Below are 13159 nucleotides of genomic sequence, written 5' to 3'. Positions count from 1 at the left end.
TAAATTAAAGTGATAAAAAACGTTTGAGTTTAAACTGTCACGTCCCGCGCCCCGCACGATCCGTAGCGCGAACGTAAAATTGGTCATTTCTTTCAAATCAGGGAAATTTAAAACGTTTATTTAAAACCGTGTTTACAGTATTTGAAGTGAAAGGCAGTTAAAGACGCTAAAAGCTACATCTTGCGATAAATTTATCTATGTTTTTATAATTACCTAACTATGTTTTTGTAACGATATTAAGGCAGTTTAAAACTGTAAAGAAAGTAGGTAGTTTGAACAAACGTTGGGGACCTTCTCAAACATTTGCAAAAGAAAAACTCCGACGTTTTTTCATCTCCGATAGATATAAATAAATGTAGCTACTCATAGAAGTTAATATAAATTAATTACCGTTCGTCTATAAAATAATTAATTACCGTTCGTCAACCGAATAATTACCATTCATTTACCGAAGAGTTAGTTATCATTTTGTCTACCGCAGAGTTAGTTATCATTTTGTCTATCGCAGAGTTAATTATCATTTTGTCAACCGAAGAATTACCATTTTGTCAACCGAAGAATTACCATTTTGTCAACCAAAGAGTTTTATATCCATCTAACTAAATAGAACGTGACGTAAACATTTTCTAATACGAAAAATTAACTAAAAAGAGAAACATCCTTCCAACAAAAGATACAACACGATTGTTATATTTGAAAAGAAGAAACTAAACATCGTGAAGTTTCGAAGAGTTCAATAACAACGGGATACAATGAGAAAATTGGACGAAGATTAGACGTGTCAACCAGGAAGGACGAATTTCGTGCAATAAACCCGTCGCCAAAAAGATTATTCGTGGCTAGGAGATTGTAGTGCAATAAAACGAGAAAGGAAGTTAAAAAGTTCTTCCGCGAAATTATATTGAATCTCTGGAAGAGAGGTTAGCGTACTTCGGCACGCGTAACAACGTAACAAGCGGTGTAGGTGTCACGTCGAAGACACAAGAAATCACGAAACCGATAGATCGCCGGTGATCTTGTCACGTAAACTTGAGGGTTGGGTGATAAAATAACTATAGCTGAGTCGTAACACAACTATTAATTTTGTTTTAATTGAACTTTATTACAAATTCAGCAATCACAACGGAATACACACTGAATTAACATAAATCACAATTCACTCCAACCACGTTATGTAGAACTTAGTTACGATGATACGTTAAATACGCGACTGTTATAAGGGTAGAGCTCGGTAAAGATATGTTGACTATTCTAAGGATACAGCATAAGTAAGTCTTACTGACGATACTGTGTCTGAGGAAGGCTAGGGGTGGGCGTGTCTAAGGACACGGGACTATCGGATTTGTTGATGACAATTTTGGTTAAGCAACTGAGGGCAGTAGACACCGTCTCCGATTGGATAATGAGACGGTTGGTGGACCAGGAAGGGTTTTAGCCGCCCTCGTGAGAAAGTTGCTAACTGAACATACCAGATGTGAGGAAAACCAACTTTCCATGTTAACGCGTGGTAAACAATAAACGTAAAAGGAAATCTAAGACAAAAGATACTCGCTTGGTCCGAAGGACCTTAACTATGAAAATTCCAAGACCCCTGGTGAGTACTTAAGACTATTGAGGGTACGCGCCAAGGATGTGCAGACATCTGGGCGCTATCCTGCCCGCGGTGTGCGCCCCGGTCTCTGATGTGAATTGACGTTACAGTCTCCTCGCGTCGCAGTTCGAACGTTTCACGAATAAGGTGAAGAAATTGAACTTCGTATAAGATGACGGAAATTTTATTATATAAATCCAACATAGTGGCGGTTCAAAGCCTTACAACAGAATACAAGTATTGAGGGGAAGGTCGATCCCAGGGCCTCCTCTCGTTCGGTAACCACGACCGGGGATCAAGGAGCAATACGCTTCGATAAAGAGGAGAAGGGAAAAGAAACCCCCACGAGGAGATTCCTGGAATTCTATGGGGATATAGCGGAAATCATCGAAGAAGTTGGGGTCCCTTCGCAAGCAACAAAAGGAATAACACCCCCCCCCCCGCAGAAAGGCGATCCGAATCGTCAACGAGGAAACCTTGAAAGGCGATAGGATCGCCAAATACTTGAAAAAAACACCAGAGGTGGAAATGGCGTTCAGGCCAACGAGAAGTCTGGCCAGAAGCGCGCCGAAGGACGTGAAGGAAGGAGCTGCCAGCACCTCGGAGATGGACACACAGGCAGGGGTGTCGGACAGCGGCAGCGAAGTAACAGGAGTGACAGAACAGATAAGGAGAAAGGCCATTGTGAACAGAGCAGGGCCCGAGAACAATGAAGAAGAGGACGATAATATCGTCATAAAATCAGCGAATGGAGGGCGATGACGGAGATCATCGGTGAAGTCTTCCTGGAAATACATGGTCTGGCTGATAGGCTGTACCTCATGGCGAAGAAAGACGCCAATATTAGAAAAAGGAGGGAAGCCATCAAGGACAAGGCAGACAAACTAAATGCTATGCTGAATGAAGTTAGGAGTCAGAAGGGGGCTAGGACGATCAGAACGACGACTGCCCCGATAAAAAAGAAGAGAAGAAAGGCAAGAGGAAGGAGATATCGCCCATCGATTCGAAGGACGATAACAAAAGGAGGAGGCCGGCGAATAGGGAAGTTTCCTACGCCGAAGTTTGTGCCGTCCAGGGTTCGGCGAAAGCAAAAGAGTACCACACGGACAGTGACGGTAGAGAAGATTGGACCGTCGTCCGAGGGAAGAAGGAAAGAAGAAGGGACGATACAGAAATCGATAGAGGTGCCAAAGAGGACAAGGCACCTAAGGCCAAGCCTAAGAAGATGGAGAGGCTGAAGAGGGTGCGTAATAAGCTCGAAGCCATCCTTGTCAAAGTAGGACAGGATAAGGAATAGATCCAGGCCTACAAAGAGATGATGGGGGCGAAGGATGCCCCGAGGGAAAGTAATGCAATCAGAAAAACAACATTAGGTGAATTCTTATCGAAATGAAAACAGGATGCGATGTCAGCAAGACTGCGGCGGAACTTAACATGGCGTTAGGAGGAAAACAACCAATGCGGGATAAGACCTCAGCAGAGGTAAAAGAAGTAGATCCCCTCATGACCAAGGAGGAACTAGCCAGGGAGCTAGAAGTCCAACTTGGCATCAAAGATAGCAGTGAGGTGGAAGTGAAAACCTTAAGAATGGCACCGTGGGGCACCCAGCCGGCAAGAGAAACGCTGCCGAATGTTTATCTAAACAAGGATGGGTCAAGCCGTAAAGTCAGAACCGGCTTCACGATAACCACGATAAAGGTTCTACCAAACCTAGTGAAATGCTACAGATGTCATACGTTTGGTCATATCGCGAACAAATGCACGGCGATAAGTCCCGGGAAGGAATTATGTAGGAAGTGCGGGAGCAAAGAACACACGATAGCTGCTTGCACTAACACGCCGTGCTGCGCCATATGCAGCAAGGTCAAAGGAATCAGATTTGATCGCGTGACCGGGTCGCTGGCTTGCCCAGAATATAGAAGGCTGTTGAGAAGAGAATGAAGATTTTACAGATAAATCTCAACAGCTGCAAGCTGGCGCTAGACCTGATGCACCAATGCGCGATCGAATATAGACCGGATATCGTGGTAATATCCGAGCCAAACAGACAGCTCCCATATTGGATTAACGATATTAAAGAAGACGCATCCATATGGGTCACCCTTTTTAACGGTGAACTTCTGGACGAGACTACGGCGGTCAAGAGCAACGGAACCGTAGGCATATGTGTTGGAGACGTCTTCCGCATCAGCGGATACTGCTCGCCTAACTTAAGCAAACAGGACTCTGTGTCATACATAGACACATTGTCATCGGTAATGAAGGATGGTGCCAGGAGACACGACAAGGTTGTCGTAGCCGGCGATTTCAACGCAAAGTCGACCTGTTGGGGAGGAACGACCACGGACAAAAAGGGGAGAGTTTTGATGGAGACACTCTGTGGTTGTGGAGTGTTTCCATTGAGATTCAAGGAAAAATATACCTTCAGCAAGAACGGGAGGACGAGTTGTCCTGACATAATTAGTGTATCGAATAAAGTCAATGAGATGTACGTGGAAAGCGTGGTGTTGGACAAATATTCGGCTTCTGGCCATTTATATATAATGCATAGTTTTAAATTGGTGACAACAAGAAGGGCGTCAAAGTTCTTCAGATATGCAACGAAGGACCTAGCGCCAGACGAGTTTTTAAATGGGTTTGACGACATTGTGAAGGTAATAGACCAAGAAAAGGATAACGGAACGGACAGGGCCGAGCTCTTGCAGAAGTGCATCGAGAGAACGTGCGATGGAATGTTAAAGAAGCGGTGAGGTTTTAGTCCCTTTGGAGGGGTTATCGTCGGATGTATATCAGAGGCGGCTATTCAGTTGCTGTTTTGTTATTATTTCGATAGCTGTGGCATGCAAGGTGTTTTGTCTACTTTATTACTGTTTCCGAGCGGATGGCCTTTCTTGAGCGTGTGACATAGGCGGACGCACGACTTTGATCGATGAGTCGATTAAGATTTGCAACCCATTATACACGGAGATGCTTAATTTCGATTCGGCGCGCGCGTGCGCCTGCCCTTGCACAGTATGAACAAGTAGAGCGCTATTAGAAAACGTTCTTGCCATAACGCGAATTATGCTGGCATCGTTTCTCTGTTTTTCCCTTGCTGCTCCTTCGATATTTAGGTATTTTTTGTTAGTCGAGCCAATCTGATATTCATTTAGTAACCTTGACAGATTTTTTGATTTTAGCGTGTATTGGGATTTGAAACAACAGACTTTAGAGTTTCAATCTATTACGAAGTAACTTTCCAGGCTGAAATTATTTACGGAATAACGGGACGATTTGGGAACTAAGATTAGAAATCTATTTCAAACTGCGCATTCGCTTTTAAAATATTCAAATAAAAGAAAATGTCCATTTTCGTTAGACTGTAGCGGCACATGAGTAGAGGACAAGTCAAATCATGTTGTTTTGCCTCGGAGTATCAAGATCGTTAGGACACATGTAATGTAAGAATAAATAGACTCCGGGCAAAACAATGTCGCCGCTACGCGGAACCGTCGAACAAAGACGAATTTGAATTTTTCGACTCCCCCCGACCAGTATAAATAAATCGACGCAACCGAAAAGAGTTGAATATCTACGAGTATCCTTCCGTTTCGACAAGCTATCTGAGTGTCATCACGAGTTATCTACCGAGTTATCGACGAGTATCTAGCGAGCATTTATTGAGTATTAATTAGCAATTTTACTTTACGATTTATACTCTGTACGAGCGACTCAGCGAGTATAGTCTGTATATCTATTTATTATTTTTAAATATTATTCGAAGGTTACGACAACAAGCAATAACATCTAATAAATCTCACGGTCAAACATCCTATATACCAGTCCTCTACAAGACAGTGCAGGGCAGTCGGATACCTTCTTCATATTTCAAAGCAAATATCGATAAATATGGGGTTAATAAATTTTATTCCTAGTCTTACTTCCGTCGAGGTTTATTTTAGCAAATTTATTGAAAATTTTGCTATCTACGATACGGCGAATTTGTGAAAATACCGAATATCGACAAATTATTTGTGTTGTTAAGCGATATAAATAGTGATACTGATATGTAGTATCGTGGAAAAGGACCTAAGAAACATCAAGTTAACCACGAACAATGTCGCGAGAGCCGAGGCGCCGTCGGGTCCATCAATGTGTCGTCGGTCTTTCAATTGTATAGTTTTGTAGAAAAGGCTTACGTGACTCTGGCAACTAGTCGAGTCGAGAAGTCAGAGAGTGTGAGTGGAGAAGCCGGAGAGTATGAATCGGGAAGTGGAGAGCCGAGTATGATGATAGACGTACGACGATATTGTAATCAGTTTTTTGTATTGAGTATCGCTTCTTAAACTAAACTTAACTCCAAATAAAACATCATTACTTGTCCTTACTCTAAGACCTATGTAAGTTACCACAGATATAACTCCACGTAAAGACAGGCATTTAACTTTCTAAATCATCGTGCGATATATTTTCTATTCATAGGCAGCCTAAGAACGAAGATGTTGAATTTAGTAAAAATCGATTATTTCGTGTCCAAGAAATGTGTTTACGCGTTTTACACGAATTCTATTTAAAGATATCAAAAGATCACGACGTGACGTAGGAGAGAATGTAAATTAGTAAGCTAATTAGTAAGCTGTCATTTGTATGGATTATTATTTCAGTAGAAATATCAAAGAGGACTCGTATTGTACTTGGAGATATGAGTGGATCTGTCAAAGTCATGTCTTTCAGTCCAAAAGAGAGAGAGGGCCATTTAAACAAGAACCTCAATGTGATAGTTTACTTATTCGCTATGAATCTGTTTTCAAGGTAAATAATTTATCTTCAGAAACTTGTGTCATCGCGTACGTTAAGTATGCGCAAGAACCAAAACTCACAAAAAATCACAGTCTACTCGATAATCGATATCGTCAAATATTTTTGGCATTTCGAAGGAATTCTCGGTCAAATGTCTTCGAGTTCTCATACGTGATATACATGTAAAAAATACCCTAGGACAGGTAGATGTATCACTGGTGCTGCAATATTATATATAAACTTTTGCTTCCTACAAAAACATGTCTTAATACGTTGTAACATACATTATAGGGTGAACTGAAAGGATTGAAAATTGTAGAATTTAAGAATGTATATACGGATTGGGTGAAATAAGTAGTCTATTATGGAAGTTTAAGAGCTTTGATGTTCAGCAGTACATTATGAGGAGCAAGGATTCAATACAAATTCAAAGTTAACATGGGAATGTCTTGCTTCACCTTTAGCGAAGGTTACGTTTCCTCGCTTATTGACGTATATGTATGTTGTAAGTGTTACGCCACGAGGCTTACTATAGGCCGCATTTCTAATCGTCGCTGACGGTACTACAGTGTCGCAGACGGATCGTCTTCCTGATCGTGGTTCTGGGCCACGGTCACGGCCATTCCCAGACGCCCGCTGCAATGCTACAGGTGCCTGGAGCTAGGACACGTGAGAGCAACGTGTACGTCGGCAGTAGACAGAGGCAACCTGTGCCACCGGTGCGGCAATAGCGGCCATAAGGCCAGAGAATGCACGGCAGCCAAACCAAACTGCCCGCTGTGTGAAGCTCTAGGCGCCCCAGCAGGGCACCGAATGGGGGGAATGACATGTGTTCCCCCAAGAATCCGAAAGAGGAGACTCCCGGGTCGGGAAATCAACAATAACTATAGAAGAAGTCCGATTAACGAAATGAGGAACGGCCCTGGGGAGGTCATGGAGACGGGGTAAATTCAACCCCAAAGTAATTCAATGCAATTTGGGGCATGCGAGGAGAGCTCAGGACCTGCTCTACCAGACTATCCGGGAGAGCGGGGTAGCCCTCGCAATCATTGCTGAACCGTATAACGTGCCCAATGCCACCAACTGGGTACAAGACACGAGTGGAAGAGCAGTTATAACCTGGACTCCAGGACTGGGCCCCCACGGCGCTCTACTCGACCGAGGCGATGGATATGTGGCGGTCGAGTGGGCAGGGATAGCAGTCGTGGGAATATACGTCTCCCCCAATTGCGGATTGGAGGCATTCGGGGACTTCCTGGACGAGGTAGGTGGCTGTGTGAGAAGATGCTACCCGCGACAGGTAATGGTCCTCGGCAACTTCAATGCCCATTCGACACAATGGGGGAACGTCAGAACAACACCAAGAGGGAGGTGGCTGTCCGACTGGCAAAGGAGCGGGCGGAAAGAGAAAGAGTGAGAACTGGCCACCCGGCGAGGACTGACAGAGAAGAAAGGAGGACGAGAAGGGACAGACCCCGAGCAGCAGCACACAACCAGGAGTAAGGGCGCCAGGGGAGTGGTCCCCCTGGTAAACCAAATATAAGGAAGCTTCTAGAAAGAACAAGACGGGGGATGTCGATCGATAGAAATTCGTAAGAGAACTCGGGACATCCCCAGACGTCAGGAGGCCACCGGGGAGTTTTAGTCGGTAAGAGTCCGACAGTACCCGCCGCTGGTTCACAGCCGCGGGTATCCATGAGGATTTCTCCATGTAAAAAAAAAAAAAGAAAAAGACGGATCGTCTTATCTGCCCGACGGAAGATATACAATGTATCGACGAGCATGTCACGTAAAATAACAAAATAAAAAAAGAAATTTGAGGTGAAAAATAAAAAAAAGAAACTTTATTTTTTTTCTAACAACAATCCACTTTACAATCCACTTCCGAACTCTAGGCGTGACTTACCAAGACTGAAGCTCTTACAATTTGACTTTCGATCGGATCCGATTACTTCCTTTTGTGATCCCTCAACATCCCCACCGTCCATGCATTTGCTAGGCGTCCGCCACCGTTGCCACGTGCTCTTTCTTCTAGAACCTTCGGTGGAAGGACTGTTGGGATGTTGATGGTTCATAGGCACTTCGGCCGTATACATTGTCGCCGAGTGCCGCCACATCTTTATCTCCATCGTCGGTCTATCGGACTTGAAGTATGCCGGTCGTGACAAGCGCATAGTTGTCACCAAGCAGCGAGATCTAGAAACGTCGATTTTGGTTCGTTACCTTTCCACACAAGAAGGTGGCATACGTGATCATAGGCGCGAACGGTGGCGTGACCCGAGCGTAGTGGGGTCGTCTCCCAGAGAAGACAAAGAAATGATCGAAAGGCAATCAGTCCCTTCTGACGAGTCAAACGTTATACATCGAGAGGTCTGACGAGAAAAATTAAAGTCGCATAGTCTAACGAATTCATAGAGAGATATCGTAAAGTCGGGTCAACTTTCTGTAACATATTCATTGTTAAACAAATTGTGGTGTGTTCATCATATTATTGTCAAATATACTATTTTATGTTAACCTGTTAATACAGTGTTAAATTCATTGAACTACTTCTGTTATCTTAATCGAAACAGGGGAACGACTATTTCGCGGCGTCGATTAGCAGAATCCTAGCTAGAATTTACGCCTCTCGCTGACGCGTTTTCCTCGCGACCGCGTCTCTCCGCGAACGGTCGTAACAGTAAGTACATCGTACCTTTTAAAAATATATCTACTTAGAGGGTCAGTTATTAATAACCAGTGGACCAGATTGCATAGTTCGAGTTTGGAATCCTTTCGTGACTAGAAGAGCAAATAGTACTTTCCAAGGTCATCGTGCACCTATTTGTGCCTTAGTTGTACAAGGTGCTGGTAAACGCGTGTACTCTCTTTCGAAAGATAGATGTATCAAAGTGTAGGATGTACTAACTCAATCTTTTATTCAGGTTTCAATAATAAGATATTTCATTAAAAGATACTTTTCTCAAGTAATATTTCACCTAAAGAAATAAAAAAGCATTAATTAAAAATAACAATATAAAATCTATGTATAATTAGAATTTAAGTCAAGTTATTTTATACAGACATACAATTGATCGTACAATACACAGACAATACAATTGACGGACATACAATACATTGAATCGTAATATGATCATTGCTAGCTCAATGATCGCAGCGATTCTTTGCGATCCTGAAATCAACAAAGAAATATCTGATTGTTTTACACATACAAAATCTATCAGCCGCTTTTTATATAACTATCTCTACAAAGTGGTAATTTATACGCTTTGTATAATTTTTATTCTCTACATCTACAGAAATGAAAATATTCTACGAAATCTTTTAAAAACTTAAGTATTTACTACAGGATTCGATTCTTGTATAATAATTTGGGATCCATGGCTTGGAAATCGTTTATTCTTAGTAACGCATGCACACAGTAGATTCTTATATGGTGAATTTCATGACATTGAAATTACTGCTGCTTGTTTCGATGAATCTGAACAATTACTAGTAACAGACGCTCGTGATGGTACATTGAAAGTTTGGAATTTTAATACTGGTACTTGTTTGCGGAACATTGCTCTTGAAACTCAGTGGTACGCTCTTACCTATTTTGTTATCTTCTATTACATACCAAGATTAAAAACAACATTTTTAATAATTGTCAAATTCTATTGATAATACTCGCAAATATATTTCCTATAAATTCGTTTGATTATGTAGAGTGAAATAACCAGTTTAGTTTGGCTGGAAAATCGAATCTTATGTAGTAGTTGGAATCGTCAAGTCATAGAATTTGCAACTTCTGGCGCATATCTATATAAAAAGAATTGGGGAACAATACACACGCTACGGCAACTTTTAATGGAGAAATAATACTTTGGAGATTAGAAACGGGTCAACCGTATCGAAAATATAAAGTTAACGAACCAATGTCAAGGTAAGATCTAGAATAATATGAGAAATGTTAAAATAATATAAAAATTACACTTCTCGAAATAACGTGCTGTAATAAACAATGTTAACTAATCAGTGTTATATAAATTTATGATAAGATACCACAAAGATGAAATAACGTATAAAATAAAAAAATCTGAACAAGTTACGAAAGAATTCATTTCGAAACAGAGGTATTCCATGGTATTGCAACTGTACTTTTCAAAAACAGATCTGAATCATAATGATAAATGTTTATAGTCAATATCCTACGGCTTCTAAACACTAAGAATCCGCACTGAATATTGCATGAATTGTTGCTGTTCGAGCTATGTTATTTTTTAATGTTCAGCCGGTTAGGCCTGATGTTGGAACATTGTTAGTTTCTCTTGATTCTTAAGCGCGCTGCCCCTCCCCCCCCCCCGGTGAGGTTCGGGCTTGGGCGCTGGCGGCTCAGCGCCTCGGAGCCGCCAAGCAGTCCGGAAGGAGAACCGGGTATTAGGCGCGCGGGGGGAGGGGCATTGCGACGCTCACACCGGTTTCCGGGCCTCTCTCGATCGCAGCCGGGACAGTCACCGTGGAGGTTTTAGTCGGTTGGAGTCCGACACTACCACGCCGCTTTCCCCAGATGCGGCCTGGCGTCCGTGCGGATTTCCTCCACGTAAATATATAAAAAAAAAGTTTCTCTTGATTCAGGATATGCACAATTGTGGACTCATCACCCTGCTAGTGGGATTCTACAAGCTTTTACAGTTATGCATTCTATACGTGATTGTGCATTAGCATTAGCAACTGATCCTAAAACTCATTTTCTTGTAACAGGTAAAAAAGGAATGCATTTAATTTCTACAACATTACTTATTTATTATAAGATTACTTTTTGTATGTAATGTGATACTTCATTGCAACAAAATATTTAAAATGGAAGGAAAGATAAAGCCAGGAGATATGATTGGAGAGTAAATCCGTTTAAAAAAATTTAGGACACAATGCTGGAAACATTAATGTTTTGTATCTCGCGAATTATTACACAATAGTGATAATATGTCAAATCTAATAAAATTTACTTCTCATTAAAAAGTCGTACCAGAACAATTATTTATTAATTACTTCATTTATTAATTCTTAAAAAGATACATATAAATAAGAAAAAATTGTAAAATTTGATTAGTATAATAAAAATAATATATGCCTATGATCATTCTAAAATATAAAAAGTGTAGTCTGACGTTCATTGATATATTAAGAACACATACATATTTTAACGATAGTTACAATGTAACGTCATTTCTATATTATATGCAAGATATGACAAGTATTTTTGCTCTAAGGCACAATTTGAAATCAACAACGTTCAGTTTAACAAATTATACCTTTTATTCGTTTTCCATCATGGAATAACGCGGTGGTGTCTTCCATATTGCACTGGACGTGCGTTGTAATCTACTCTTATCTATATTTTCAAACACTTCAGTTAAATCTGGTGTGCACTTTCTCCTATCAAAGAATTTATAGACTGCTTTCTCCGGAATGTATCGTTGCATTGCAAGTTGATTTTCACGTAGGTGCGCTAAAATTGATAAAAATTCGAGTACTCTATGCGTTCTAATGTTTATTAACTCATTAAGTAAAACAATACTTACATTGTGCCCAATGTGGAATTGTATGCTTTGGTCTCGATTCATCATGTGATTCATCGCCGTCAGGTTCACTATCCAAATCGTAAGTGGTTCGGCCATGCTGGAGCCATATTTTGTCTAAAATATTGTATGAATAATAGCTTGTGCTTTTATAACAGAAGAATACTTTGATATTGTTTGTAATGTTACCTGTGATGTAAGCATCTGATGCTTTTCATTGCTTCAGCTGCAGCTTGTCGTTGAGCTCTTTCTTTTCGTCTTTCAGCTTCTTGTTTTCGACGTCTTTGTTCATTTAATATTTTTTTTTATTTATTAAAATTTATAATCAATTCTCGCATTGAGAATTTTCAGTAATTTTTTCTGGCGTGGCACAGTGACATGGCTAATTATTTATAATAAGATAATACTTACTATAGATAAGTATAATTTATCAGTAAGTATTATAAATAAGTAAATATTACTTAATATAAATATCTCATTAAATCTAGTGTTTGGCTCTAACGGTTAGTGTCTCTTCAGCCTGCGGATCTGGTCCGACGTATCAAGTAATCTAGTAATTAGGGGGTTTCGATGTTTGTTGACTCTTTTGTTATATCTGTCGCTATATTTTGCTATTTCCTCTTTGACTGTGGGTATCTTGAGGTCGCGATGTATTAGTTCGTTGGTGACATACCAGGGTGCATTTATAATGGATCTTAGCGTTTTCGATTGGAAGCGTTGAAGTATTTCAATGTTGCAATTACATGCTGTTCCCCATAGATGAATTCCGTAGGTCCAGACAGGTTTTATTACGGTCTTATAGAGGGTAATTTTATTCTATGTGTTTAGTTTGGAGCGTCGGCCAGTGAGCCAATAGAATTTTTTTAGTTTGTCCTTTAGATGCTTCGTTTTGTCTGTGATGTGGTTTTTCCAGGTTAGTCTCCTGTCCAGGGACATGCCCAGGTATCTGACTGCGTCCTTGCTAGGAATTGTTGTATTGTTGATGGTGACATGGGGACAGGTTTGTTTTCGGAGTGTGAAGGTTACATGTGAGGATTTTTTTCACTAATTTTGAAGCCCCATTTATGAAACCACTTTTCGCGATCGAGACGCGATCTCGAAGAAACGCGCCAACGGGAGTCGTAAATTCCCGTTACGATTGACTAATCGACGCCACGAATCGTTCGATCCCTTATTTCTTGTGGGATAATAAGGGTAGTTAAATTGAAGATAACGCTGCTTTTAACAG

The 13159-nt window shown here is 41.0% G+C and overlaps 2 long non-coding RNA genes across 2 annotated transcripts in view; one reads left to right on the top strand and one right to left on the bottom strand.

Moving 5' to 3' along the window:
• Positions 1-13159, top strand: part of LOC138189101 (uncharacterized) — a 247607-nt gene that overhangs the window by 101252 nt on the left and 133196 nt on the right. The gene's annotated exons all lie outside the window — the stretch shown is intronic.
• Positions 11038-13000, bottom strand: LOC138188992 (uncharacterized). Its single transcript, XR_011175790.1, has 3 exons — positions 12121-13000; positions 11935-12048; positions 11038-11861 (listed from the first exon to the last, which is right to left on the bottom strand). It is a non-coding gene; the product is annotated as an uncharacterized LOC138188992 (long non-coding RNA).

Source organism: Bombus flavifrons, chromosome 18, assembly GCF_040668555.2.
Source record: "Bombus flavifrons isolate JBK064 chromosome 18, iyBomFlav1_principal, whole genome shotgun sequence".
Taxonomy (NCBI): Eukaryota; Metazoa; Arthropoda; class Insecta; order Hymenoptera; family Apidae; genus Bombus; species Bombus flavifrons.
This window is presented reverse-complemented; position numbering and strand designations above follow the sequence as displayed.